General features: G+C 61.3%; 1 non-coding gene across 1 annotated transcript; it reads left to right on the top strand.

The window, feature by feature from the left end:
• The first annotated feature begins 1214 nt into the window (after nucleotides 1-1214).
• On the top strand, nucleotides 1215-1286 carry Trnat-cgu (transfer RNA threonine (anticodon CGU)). The gene has a single exon. It is a non-coding gene; the product is annotated as a tRNA-Thr (tRNA).
• Nucleotides 1287-12679: the final 11393 nt, after the last annotated feature.

The raw sequence follows: 12679 nt of genomic DNA, 5'->3' as shown, positions 1-12679 counted from the left end.
CTTGGCCATCAGAAGTATTTATTGTTCAAAATTCAGAATACACAGATACTTTAGAAAGCAGAGATGCTGGAGTGGAAACCCTTCTCTACTCCTTAACGATAATTTTTTAATTATTTATTTTGTCGGTCGTGGGGCTTGAACTCTGGGCCTGGGCGCTGCCCCTCAGCTCTTCAGCTCAAGGCCAACGCTCTACCACTTGAGCCACAGCGCCACTTCCAGTTTTCTGGTGGTTTATTGGAGATAGGAGTCTCACGGTCTTTCCTGCCCGGGCTGGCTTTGAACCGCGATCCTCAGATCTCAGCCTCCTGAGTAGCTGGGATGACAGGCGTGAGCCACGGTGCTGGCTCACATGGTGAGTCTTATTCTTGTGTAACCGATGTCAGGTGGAGTGCGTGTCTTCTCGGGTGAACCGAGCCCTTCCTCGCTGGCCACCCGGGCTTTCCGCCTCCTTCCTTCAGCCTCAGTTAAACCTGCAGCCCGGCGGCCCCGCCCGGCCAGGGGCGGCGCCCGGGGGCGGGGCCTCCCGCGGGGGGCGGGGCAGGCACCAGGGCTCCGCCCACATCCGGGCACCCTCACCTACCCATCCCGGACGGAGCGCACAGCCGGGCGCCCGGGAGGCGCGGGTGCTGCCGTGGGGCCTCGGCGCTGCCCGGAAGGCCAGAGGCTCACGGACTTTCCCGCCGGGCTGGCCTCGAACCCGAGGAGCCGGGGTGACCGGGCGTGAGCCGAAGGCGCCCGCTGCGGGGGGGGGGGGGGCCTGGGCGGGGGCAACCGGGGACGGGGGCGGACCCCCTCCCCCCTCCTTCCGGCCCGCTGCCACCACAGCCCTCGCTAAGCCCCATCCCAAGCTGGACGGCGAATGATCATAACTGCCGCCATTCCGCCGCTGCAAGGGGGAAACTGAGGCTCCGACACCAGCTGCCCCCCCCAATCGCACGATCGCTCGCCACGCTGGGATTCGAACCACAAACACCGGGCCCACGCCTCCCCTCCGCCGGCGACGGCAGGCCGGGCCCCCGAATTCCCCGTAGATGCGGGGGACCCCAGCCCCGGGCCGCGCTCTGACAGCCCGGCCCCCGCGCGCGTGCGCGGCCGCGGAGCCCCGCCCCCTGGCAGCCCTGGGCGGGGCCGGCCCTGCGCGCGTGCCCGCGGGCCCGGCGCTCGCTCGGGAGCGGCGCCAGCATAGAGGATCTCCGGGCCGCCGCTCCAACGCAGGCGCGGTGGCCAAGTGGTAAGGCGTCGGTCTCGTAAACCGAAGATCACGGGTTCGAACCCCGTCCGTGCCTGTGGGGTGGCTGCCCTGTCTCGCAAGGTGGGGTGAATTTTTAGGGGAAGCCTACTTTTCAAAGGTGACGGGCGAGGATCCGTGGCTGCGAATGGGAGCCGCTGTTTTCCTGCCCTGGGCCCGCCCTCTGCCCACCCCGCGCTGCCGGACACGCGGCCCAAGCCCCGGAACCGCCAGGCCTCCCCGGGCCCAAAGACCCCTGTGCTGCTTCTGAACATTAAATCCAACTTCCTCCCGCCCCAGACACCTGCAGAGGTGCGGGAGCCCCGCCCTCCGCTGCTGTCTGTCTGTCTGTCTGTCCGGCTTGCTATTTTTAACGGAACTCCAGGCGGGCCCTGCATTCCAGAGCGAGGCGGCCCCGCCCGCAGGAAGTGGGCGCCGCGGCCAGGGCCTCCCTGCCCAGGCTGAGTTCTAACGCCGCCGCCTCCACCCCGGCCCCCCAGCACCCCGGGCACCCCAGCACCCCGGGCCCCCCAGCACCCCGGGCCCCCCCCCAGCACCCCGGGCCCCCCCAGCACCCCGGGCCCCCCAGCACCCCGGGCCCCCCCAGCACCCCGGGCCCCCCAGCACCCCGGGCACCCCAGCACCCCGGGCACCCCAACACCCCGGGCGCCCCAACACCCCGGGCGCCCCAGCACCCCGGGCGCCCCAGCACCCCGGCCCCCCAACACCCCGGGCACCCCAACACCCCGGGCCCCCCAGCACCCCGGGCCCCCCAGCACCCCGGGCCCCCCAACACCCCGGGCCCCCCAACACCCCGGGCCCCCCAGCACCCCGGGCCCCCCAACACCCCGGCCCCCCAACACCCCGGGCACCCCAACACCCCGGGCACCCCAACACCCCGGGCACCCCAACACCCCGGGCGCCCCAACACCCCGGGCGCCCCAGCACCCCGGCCCCCCCAGCACCCCGGGCCCCCCAACACCCCGGGCACCCCAACACCCCGGGCGCCCCCAACACCCCGGGCGCCCCCAGCACCCCGGGCCCCCCTAGCACCCCGGGCCCCCCAGCACCCCGGGCCCCCCAGCACCCCGGGCCCCCCCAGCACCCCGGGCCCCCCCCAACACCCCGGGCCCCCCCCAACACCCCGGGCCCCCCCAACACCCCGGCCCCCCAGCACCCCGGGCCCCCCAGCACCCCGGGCCCCCCCAACACCCCGGGCCCCCCCCAACACCCCGGCCCCCCAGTATCCCGGGCCCCCCAGCACCCCGGGCCCCCCCCGCACCCCGGGCCCCCCCCAGCACCCCGGCCCCCCCCAGCACCCCGGGCCCCTCCCCCAGCACCCCGGGCCCCTCCCCAGCACCCCGGGCCCCCCCAGCACCCCGGGCCCCTCCCCCAGCACCCCGGGCCCCTCCCCCAGCACCCCGGGCCCCTCCCCCAGCACCCCGGGCCCCCCCAGCACCCCGGGCCCCTCCCCCAGCACCCCGGGCCCCTCCCCCAGCACCCCGGGCCCCCCCAGCACCCCGGGCCCCTCCCCCAGCACCCCGGGACCCCCCCAGCACCCCGGGACCCCCAGCACCCCGGGCCCCCCCCAGCACCCCGGGCCCCTCCCCCAGCACCCCAGGACCCCCCCCAGCACCCCAGGACCCCCCACAGCACCCCGGGCCCCCCCCAACACCCCGGCCCCTCCCCCAGCACCCCGGGCCCCTCCCCCAGCACCCCGGGCCCCTCCCCCAGGCCCCTCCCCCAGCACTCCAGGCCCCCCACAGCACCCCGGGCCCCTCCCCCAGCACCCCGGGCCCCTCCCCCAGCACCCCGGGCCCCCCCCAGCACCCCGGGGCCCCCCCAGCAGAGCAGCACAGCCAGGCCGCATCACAGCAAATGACAAGGGAAGCTGCGGAAAGGATTCCTTCTGTGCCTACCCTCGACATGTTTTGGGCTTTGCCAAGCTGGTGGCCCCCAGAATCCTCCCCCCCCACAACAGCCCACGAAAGACAAAACTACTAGCACACAGACAGATGCCAAGAATGCAGAATTGCTTCTTTTTGAAGAAGAGACCTCGAAAGAGCACTTAGGTTCTTTCCCCATTAAAAATGATCATCATGAAATGCCCCAGACAGTTGAGGTAGCGCACACCTGAAATCCCAGTGCTCTGAAAAACAGAGACTCTTGTCTCAAATAAATAGTAAACCAACTAACCGATATAGAGGCGTGAGAGTAGCCCAGAGGTAGAGGCCTTGCCCGGCACGCACAGAGCCTGGGTTCACTTTCCAGCATGGCAAAAACCAAAATAAAGCAAGAAAGGTCATCAAATATTCCTCTCCAATAAACAAAGACTGCTGTTCAGGAGGTAGAGGCGTGGCTCAAGTGGTAAAGCACCAGCACTTCATAGACACACACACACACACACACACACACCAGCACTTCATAGACACACACACACACACACACACACACACACACACACACACACACACACACACACACACACACACACACACACACACACACACACACACACACACACACACACACACACACACACACACACACACACACACACACACCAATAGACAATAAGTAAGCTTGTACCTGCAGAGCAAGAAGTGTCACCCCAACCCAATTTCCTTCCCAGCCCCAGGACAGACGAGGACTGCTTTCTGGGCTATCATCATGGGTAAGAGCTTATTCATGCCTTCATTCTCCACCCCGCTATGCTCTTTAGAACAAGGCAATCTAGGGCTAGGAAGATGGCAGTCTAAGACCAGCCTGGGCAGAAACAGCGAAAGTCTCTGAAACATAGTCTAAAGCAAAAGGCTTGGGCATGGCTCAAGTGGTGCAGCACCTGCCTACCTCAAAGCTCTGAGACCAAACCCCAGTACCACCACCGCCAAAATAAATAAATGGCAAATTTACTATATAAACCACATATGCAAATACAACAGAAACAAACTGCTCTGTCTAGGGATGTAGCTCAGTGGTAGTGCCCCTGCCTGCCTAGTAAGTGCATGTTCCTAGGCTCAAGCTGGGCGCTGGTGGCTCACGCCTGTAACACTAGCTACTCAGGAGGCTGAGATCTGAGGATTGCAGTTCAAAGCCAGCCAGGGCAGGAAAGTCCATGAGACTCCTATCTCCAATAAACCACCAGAAAACGGGAAGTGGCGCTGTAGCTCAAGCAGTAGAGCGCTTGTCTTGAGCTGAAGAGCTAAGGGATAGTGCTCAGGCCCAGAGTTCAAGCCCCCCAACCAACAAAAACAAAACAAAACCTGCCACCCCCCCACACACCCCCCCCCACACCACATAGAAACAAACAGCTAAAAGGATGAATTAATGCTTGCCATTTTCTTTCTGTTTCTAGGCAGGAATCCTCTGGTTGAATTGGGAGGATGCCACGGGGGGGGGGGGGGGGGGGAGGCGGGGAAGGAGGGCAAGGAATGGCCAGCTTGGTGGGACTGTTCTCTCAGAAACTAGAGAAGCAAATCCTGAACCCAAGTTCTGTTTGCCCTGAACAAGCAAGATGTTTCTTGCACTCATGAATATATAAAGTGGCATCTGGATTCCTGTAACTTTCATATGCATCTCAGGTGTGAGGGTCACCTTGGCTTTCTGGAGCAGTCTGCCAATGCCTCCCTGAGATACGAGAAGGGAAGGCCAAGAGGTTTCTAGGCAGGGGATAGGGAGGGGTGGGTGGAGAAGCTGGGGCAACCCTTGGAGACCCTCACTGCCCTGTGGGGAAATGACCTTTGAAGCCCGTGGCTTTCTGGGAAAGAAGGAAATTAAAGTTTTACAATTCACCTCCCTAGTATTCAGAGTCCCTTGGTGGCAGGTGAGGGCTTCCCGGGGGACGCGAAGCAGAGGGGCTCTGCGTAGCCCCTCAGCTGGAAGGACCCGATCGCCACAGAAGCTGCACAGATGCTTTGTCCACAGCACCACCTTGTGGTGGCAGGAAGAAACAACACTATGAGACTGATGTCCCACCGCTCTACCAGTCAACTGCCTGAGGAGCACCTTGGGCTTAGGGTGTGATCTCTCTGTGCCTCAGTTTCTCTCAATGTGAAGTTACCCACAGACACAGGTTCATTTGCTTCCTCTACCAAGAACTTCTGTTGACATTTTAAACACCCACGAGCCAGGTTGGTTCTATAAATGGTGACACAGACACTCTGTAGTATCATAGATCAGGTGAAGGGAGGGAGATCAACGAACACAGTTCATCCCAGAGACATTTGATCTCATGATTGTTGTTGTTTCAAGATATATTAAACTGCCAATGTCTCACGCCTGTAATCCTAGCTACTCAGGAGGCTGACCGCTGAAGACTGAGGTTCAAAGCCAGCCCAGGCAGGAAAGTCTTTGAGACTCTTAGCTCCAATGAACCACCAAAAACTGGGGCATGGAGCTGTGGCTCAAAGTGAGTGAAAAAGCCCAGGGCCTAAAATAATAAAGGGTTAGAGTTGTACCTAGTTTGTGGAGTGGGAGGCCCAGGGATCTGTCCCAGCACATAATAAGAAAGGAAAGAAAAAAGAAAAGTCTATTAAGGTGTAGTTCATATGGAGGAGGAAGCACATATTTAACGCATGCAATCTGATTCCCTTGGACAAGAGCGCCCCCCCCCCCCTGATGGCTTCATCATCAAAGCTGCCCACCCAGCCCTGAGCTTCAGTTCAGGACAATGTGTGTGTGGGGGGGGGGGAGGATGGGTGTTCAAGAAACTCCATCTCCATGGAGAAACCCAGGGTGAGGGAGTGTGTGTCTGGGAGTCAGGAAAAGCAGAACTTTGTAGGGTGCCTGTGACTCACGCATGCCTGTAATCCCTGTAATTCTAGCTAATTGGGAGGCTGAGATCTGAGGATCGTGGTTTGAAGTCAGCTCAAGCATGAAAGTCTGTGAGACTCTTTTCTGTAACTAAGCAGCCAAAAAGCTTAAATAGAGCAGAGACTCCTACACAAGCCTTGAATTGAAAAGCCCAGGGACAGTGCTCAGGCCCTGAGTTCAAGCCCCAGAATACTCTCTCTCTCTTTCTCTCCTCTCTCTCTCCTCTCTCTCTCCTCTCTCTCTATCTTCTTCCTCTCCTTCCTCATGGTAGAGCACCTGCCTAGCATTATCAGGCTCTGAGTTCAAACTCCAGTGCCATAAAAAATCTTTCAATAAATAGACACGCATATATGCACATTTTGGCTTTGATTTTTTAATCTGTGTGACTATTATTTGACACAGGCTGTCACTGTCTAGCCCAGGTTGGCTTCAAACTCCCCAACATCCTGTTTCAGCCTCCCCAGGGCTGCACGGGGGTGCACACCATGCCTGCGGCTTTCTGAGGCTGTGAACATACCATTCCATCCCCATCCCAAACACTCACCGCAGTCACGAAGGACTCCAGGTGGGGCACGGGGTGCAGAGTCGCTGTCTGTCTCTAAGATCGCAGCACAGCAAGGAGAAACGGGGCCACTTTCAAGTTCACTACTTTTATGGCAAAAAAAAAAAAAAATGTACAAAATGAAGCCCGGAAAAGAAGAAAAGGAATGGATGGAAGGGAAAGCTAGGGAGGTCTCTGGGGAGCACAGAGGGCACAGAACTGGCGTCAGGAGACGACATGCCAGGCCCCCCGTGAAGACTCGGCTCTGTCCTTGGACCGGCAGGAGGCGTCCTCAGGGCCAAGGCTAGTGGCCTCCCATCCCCGATGACACCACCTGCTTACAGACTGCCTTATAGAAGAAGACAAATGCCAGTTTGTAGATGTTCGTACTCTACAAGTCTGGGCCACAATAAAAATGAACTTGCATTGCGTGGAGCAATCCAGAAGCGTGGGGCTCTTTGTTATAGCAGCAAGCCTACCCTGACCAACTTGCAACTGTTCTACCCCGACGGAATGTTCTCCACAGCCAAATCTTCTAGGTCATCTGAGTTTTAAAGAAAAAGCAGAAGCCGGGCGCTGGTGGCTCACGCCTGTAATCCTAGCTACTCAGGAGGCTGAGATCTGAGGATCGCGGTTCAAAGCCAGCCCGGGCAGGAGAGACCGTGAGACTCCTATCTCCAATAAAACCACCAGAAAACCGGAAGTGGCGCTGTAGCTCAAGTGGTAGAGCACTCGCCTTGAGCTGAAGAGCTGAGGGACAGCGCCCAGGCCCAGAGTTCAAGCCCCACAACCGACAAAAAAAAAAAAAAAAAAGAAAGAAAAGGCAGAAATTTGGACGTGTGTGTGTGTGTGTGTGTGTGTGAGAGAGAGAGAGAGAGAGAGAGAGAGAGAGAGAGAGAGAGAGAGAGAGGATGCTGAGATCTGAAGATCCAGGTTCAAGGCGAGCCAGAGCAAAAAAAGAAAAAAAAAGTCTGTAGGATTCTTACCTCCAATTAACCAGAAAAAAAAGTGTGAGAAACGGAGCCTGAGTGGTAGAGCACCAGCCTTGAATGGAAAAAAACTAAGGGTCAGCACCCAGGTCCGAGTTCAAGCCCCAGTTAAGGCAAAAAAGAAAAAAAGAAAAAAAAAACAGTTGGCTGTTATATCCAATTATTATTATTATTTTTTCTGTTGTGGGACCTGAACTGTGGGCCTGGGCGCTGTCCCTCAGCTCTTCAGCTCTTCAGCTCAAGGAAAGCACTCTATCACTTGAGCCACATTGAACCACAGCACCACTTCCAGCTTTTTCTGCTTATGTGGTGCTGAGGAATCAAACCCAGGGCCTCATGCATGCAAGGCAAGCGCTCTGTCACTGAGCCACCTTCCCAGCCCCAATTATTACTATTTTAAATGCTCTGAAGGACAAATAAAACACATTTGCAGGCTCCACTTTGCCATCAATTGCACCCCTCAGCAGAAGCCTTCAATTGTACTAGCACTCATTTTTTCTTGTTGGTCATGGGGCTTGAAGTCTGGGCCTGGGTGCTGTCCCTCAGCTCTTCAGCTCAAGGCTAGCACTCTACCACTGGAGCCACAGCATGGACTCTCCTGTCTGGTCTGGCTCTGAACTGCGATCCTCAGATCTCAGCCTCCTGAGTAGCTAGGATGACAGGCGTGAGCCACCAGCACCCGGCATTCTATCTTTTTTATTTGAAAAGCCAGGCTCCTGTGTGCTCCTGTTGTGGCCTCTTAGTAGTGAGGACATTCTCCCAGTCTACCACAGACCCTGAGTCTCACCAAGGCACTCTGGGGGGGGGGGGGTGGAGGGGGGAAGAAGGGGGGAGGCTGGCTGGTTTGTCTGTCTGTCCACATGAAGACAGGTGTTCCTGGCCTCCTACGAAGCTCATTACAAACAAGTCACCCCTGAATTCACTCAGCCCCTCTTCCAGTGTTTTTCTCCTTTCTCATTATCTCGCAGCTCTCTCTTGAGCCCTTGGGTGTGCGAGGCGAGAGGGGTGCCAGGGGCCTGCAGACAGACAGAGCCTGGGAAAGCAGCTCCGGGCCGTGGGGTCTGAGCGGAAGCCTAGATGCCTGGGGGGACTTGGGGGAGACCTGGGGGGTCCCCTTCCCTCTGCCAAGGTTAAGACACCCCGCCGCAGCTGTCCTGGGGAGCTGGAGGCCAGGGAGCTCACGGTAGGACTCAGGGACCAGGTACCCCACAGCCATCTAGAAAGCACCGCACCTCAGTGCCACAGCAGGGGCGAGGGGCTGGGGAGGGCCCGCGCCTCTTCTGCAAAGTTCATCCCCTCTCCAAGAGGCTGGGGCTGCGCGCGCCAGAGGTCCCTGATCCCCAGGGGTCCCCGCACCCCAGGGGTCCCTGCACCCAGAGGTCCCTGCGCCCCAGAGTCCCTGCGCCCCAGGGGTCCCTGTGCCCCAGGGGTCCCTGCACCCAGAGGTCCCTGCGCCCCAGGGGTCCCTGTGCCCCAGAGATTCCTGCACCCAGGGGTCCCTGCGCCCCAGGGGTCCCTGCGCCCCAGAGGTCCCTGCACCCCAGAGGTCCCTGCGCCCCAGAGGTCCCTGCGCCCCAGAGGTCCCCGCGCCCCACAAGTCCCCGCGCCCCACAAGTCCCCGCGCCCCAGGCTTCCTTGCCATGTTTCTAGAATTAGCCTCCGGTGAGGGGAAGGAGCACAGGAAACAGGAGAGGGAGCGCGTCCTCTGCGGCCTGGGGTCTCAGGACCCCTGGAGCATGGGTGGCGGGGGGGGGGGGGGGGGGGCGGGGGCGCGTGCGCGCACGGGGACCGTGGGGACCGTGTGTCGGGGGCCGAGTCGCGCGGGACCCTGGGCGGGGCCTGTGCATGCGCCGGCCGGCCGGCAGGGGGCAGCGCTAACAGCTGTGGCGGTGGAGACGCGGGCCGCAGGCCGTGGGAACCGCTCTGGGCACAGCGAGCGCCGCGCACCGGATGCGGGGATCCCCGAGGGGGCGGGGGCGGGGATTTCGGGGCGGCCGGCGTGGAGGCCCCCCAGCTGCCGTGCCGGGGACGGACGCCAGCCCCCCCCCCCCGCCCCGCGTTCAGCCCGGAGCCTGGGGCCGCCCCGGCACCCGCGAGCCGACCCCGACTCCGGCTCGGGAGGGAAAAGCCAACTTCATTTGCGGGGTCAGAATTTGGGGGCGATCTTGGGAACGGAATGCGTCCTTGAGATTTCAGACCTGAGGCTTTGGGGGGGCATCAGTCGCCTCGGGGGGCAGGGTCGGAGGGCGCAGCCCGCTCACGGGGTGAGGGCTTGGGGAGGGGCTCGGTCACGGGGGCCCCCAACCCCCGGATTCCTCCAGGGGCAGGCGCACAGGGAAGGGCGCGCGGGGAAGCTCCCAGCCGCCAGGACCCTGCGGTGGGAAGCGGGGTCCCCCCGACAGGCTGTACCCCGAGGGTCGCCGCGGAACTTCTAGGAATTCCCATGCCCGGAGACCAGGAAGGCGCACCCCCAGACCCCTCCCGCACCCCCAGATCTCCCAACCTGCGAGGCCCAGCCAAGAGCTACCACCGACCCCGGCCAGCGGCGGGCGCTGGGGAGCGGGGCGGGGCCTCGGGGGCGGGGCGGGGGCGGGACCTGGCCGAGAACTTGGTTCTGGGGCGGAGGCCTTGTGGGCGGGGCGTGGTCTGGGGGAGGGGCGGGGCCTTGTGGCAGGGCGGGGCCATAGGGGCAGGGTTCCACAAAGGGGCGTGGCTCTGGGGGCATCTGGGCGGGGCCACGGGGCAGGATCCAGACGGGGGCGTGGTTTGGGCCTGGGCGGGACCTTGGCCCCGCGGTGGGCGGGGCGTGCGGTGGGCGGGGCCGGGGCGGGGCGGGGGCGCGGCTTTGCGGGCCCCTGACGGGAGGCCGGTGCCGCCCGCCGGGTCGACTCCCGGTGCTCTCCGCAGAGCTCCCACCCCTGCCCCCACCCGGCTCTTGTCTGGGGTTCCCGCCGGGTCCGTGGGGCGGACAGGTGACCCTCCTGCACCCCCCGACCTCACCCCTCTCCTCGTGCGGATGGAGCTCTGAGGACCAAGGCGGAGGCTGCAGGGCCCGGGGCGCCCGGCCGGTGCGGGAAGGCGCAGCCCCGGGGCTCCCGGCGCCCCCCAGGAGGCGGCAGCGGTGAGTCTCCCCGCTTTCCCCGCACGGCGCCCTCCTCCGAGCCCGGGGCAGGGGTCGGCCGCCTGGGGGTGGGGAGGCGGCGGGCCGGGGCTCCCCGCGCGGCCCCCCAGGACCAGCGCGCGTCAGGCCAGGCGGGGGGGGGGGGCCGGGGCCGCCCCCCACTTCCCCGCGGCGCGGAGACCGCGCCCCGCCCCCCACAGCCCTTTGGGGAAACTGACTCGCTGCGTGACCCCGATAAAACCACGCGGTGACCCCGATATCAAGGCGGAGCTGAGCGCGGGCCCCGCACGTGCGGGCCCGGCCGGGGACCGTCCCCGGGGAGTTGGCCGCACCCCGCGTGAAGTTGGGGCCCATCCCCCCGGCGCGGGCGCCCCGCACGCCGACCGCGGCTGAGGGGACCCCACTGAGAATCCAATTTCTAATTAAATAGAAAGAAAACCCCTAGGTTTCAGGGTACGGATCGGCGTGTCGGTGCCAGACACTAAGTTGGGGGTGGGGGGAAGAGTTCAAGGGGAAAATCAAGGAAAAAAAGGCGGCGGCCTTCTGGCTGGGGCTGGGGGTCCCTGCCTCCGCCAGGAGCCCAGGGTCGGCCTCACCCCTCCGAGGACGCCCAGATTTATCATCTGTTCTTAGGAGAAGTTGGGGTACAGAGGGAGGGGGTCAAATGGGGAGAGAAGAAATGTTCAGGGCAGGATGGCCTCCCCGGAAGCTACAGACTAATTGAGCTTATTAAGATGAAAATAGTTTCTCCCAATCTGGACCTGCAACAAATTTGACTTTAATGAGTGACAATTATAACTAAACTTTATTTAGCTGTCAACGTGAGCTCAACTGTGAAGGCTCCTCACACTCCAGGAATGCTTTGTGCCAAGGGATTTTTTTGTGGGGTGTGGGGGGGAGCCCCTGATGTTTTCTGGGAAGCTTTCAGGACTCAGTGTTGGGCTGGGGGCATCTGGTGGGCTCTGGGTAAGGGAGCTGAAGGATAGGATGCTCCCTGGGGTACAAAACCTTGGGCACTCCCCCTCCACACTTTACAGAGGGAAAAAAACAAAACACCTTCTAAGGGAAGAGCCAGTGATCACCCCTTTAATTCTTCAGGATTTCCTCTGGGTGCTGTGAGCTGGGGGGAGGGGGAGGGGGAGGGGTAGCAGAGGGAATCTCACTTTGGGAGAAAGGAAAGCTCCTCCGAAGGCTGTGGGCCCAGAATCGGGGTTTTGAGGGCGAGATGAGTTTGTGTTTTATCCAACTGGCCCACAAAGTCCCGCTTTTGGGGTCATTGTTAACACCGAGGGACTGAACCTGGCAGACCCTGGGGTGGGATGGGGTGGGGTGGGGGATAGGGCAGGTGGTACTGTGGCCCTGGCTGCTGTCTAAAGCCCACAAAGTCAAAAGGGATATTTGCTGTTTTGTTAAAGGTCACACTGACTGACCCATTGTGGGGTGAGGGGGTGCTCTTATCTGTGTGTGTGTGTGTGTGTGTGTGTGTGTGTGTGTGTGTGTGTGTGTGTGTTGGGTTTGCTGAACCTGCTGTGATTTGGGAGGCCAAAAAGCAAAATGATTCCCTCCCCATGGTTTATTAAAATGGTTGAGAGAACAGAATGGGGGGGGGCAGTGAAGGACAGATGCATGTTAAGTGTTTCAAGCTGCCCAAACAAAATGCCACTGAAATCATAAAGTGTAATGACATTAGATTCCGCTTCACGCTTGTCAAAGATGCACGCTGCCCATTGCTACCTGGCAATCCCATGCTATCTCAGTGTCAAAGGCATTTTATAGGAAAGTCTGAGCCCGGTGCCTGCTGCCTCACGCCTGTAATCCTAGCTATTTAGGAGGCTGAGATCTGAGGATCATGATTAGCAGCCAAGTCCATCTCCAGTTAACCCGCAAAAAGCTGGAAGTGGAGATGTGGCTTCAGTGAGTGGTAGAGCACCAGCCTTGAGAGAGAAAGCGAAGAGTCAGTGTGCCCAGGCTCTTAGTTCAAGCCTTAA

The sequence above is a fragment of the Dipodomys merriami genome, unplaced genomic scaffold (assembly GCF_024711535.1).
Source record: "Dipodomys merriami isolate MVZ:Mamm:240054 unplaced genomic scaffold, mDipMer1.0.p SCAF_138, whole genome shotgun sequence".
Classification (NCBI taxonomy): domain Eukaryota; kingdom Metazoa; phylum Chordata; class Mammalia; order Rodentia; family Heteromyidae; genus Dipodomys; species Dipodomys merriami.
The sequence above is the reverse complement of the archived record's forward strand: the minus strand, read 5'-3'. Positions and strand labels throughout refer to the sequence as shown.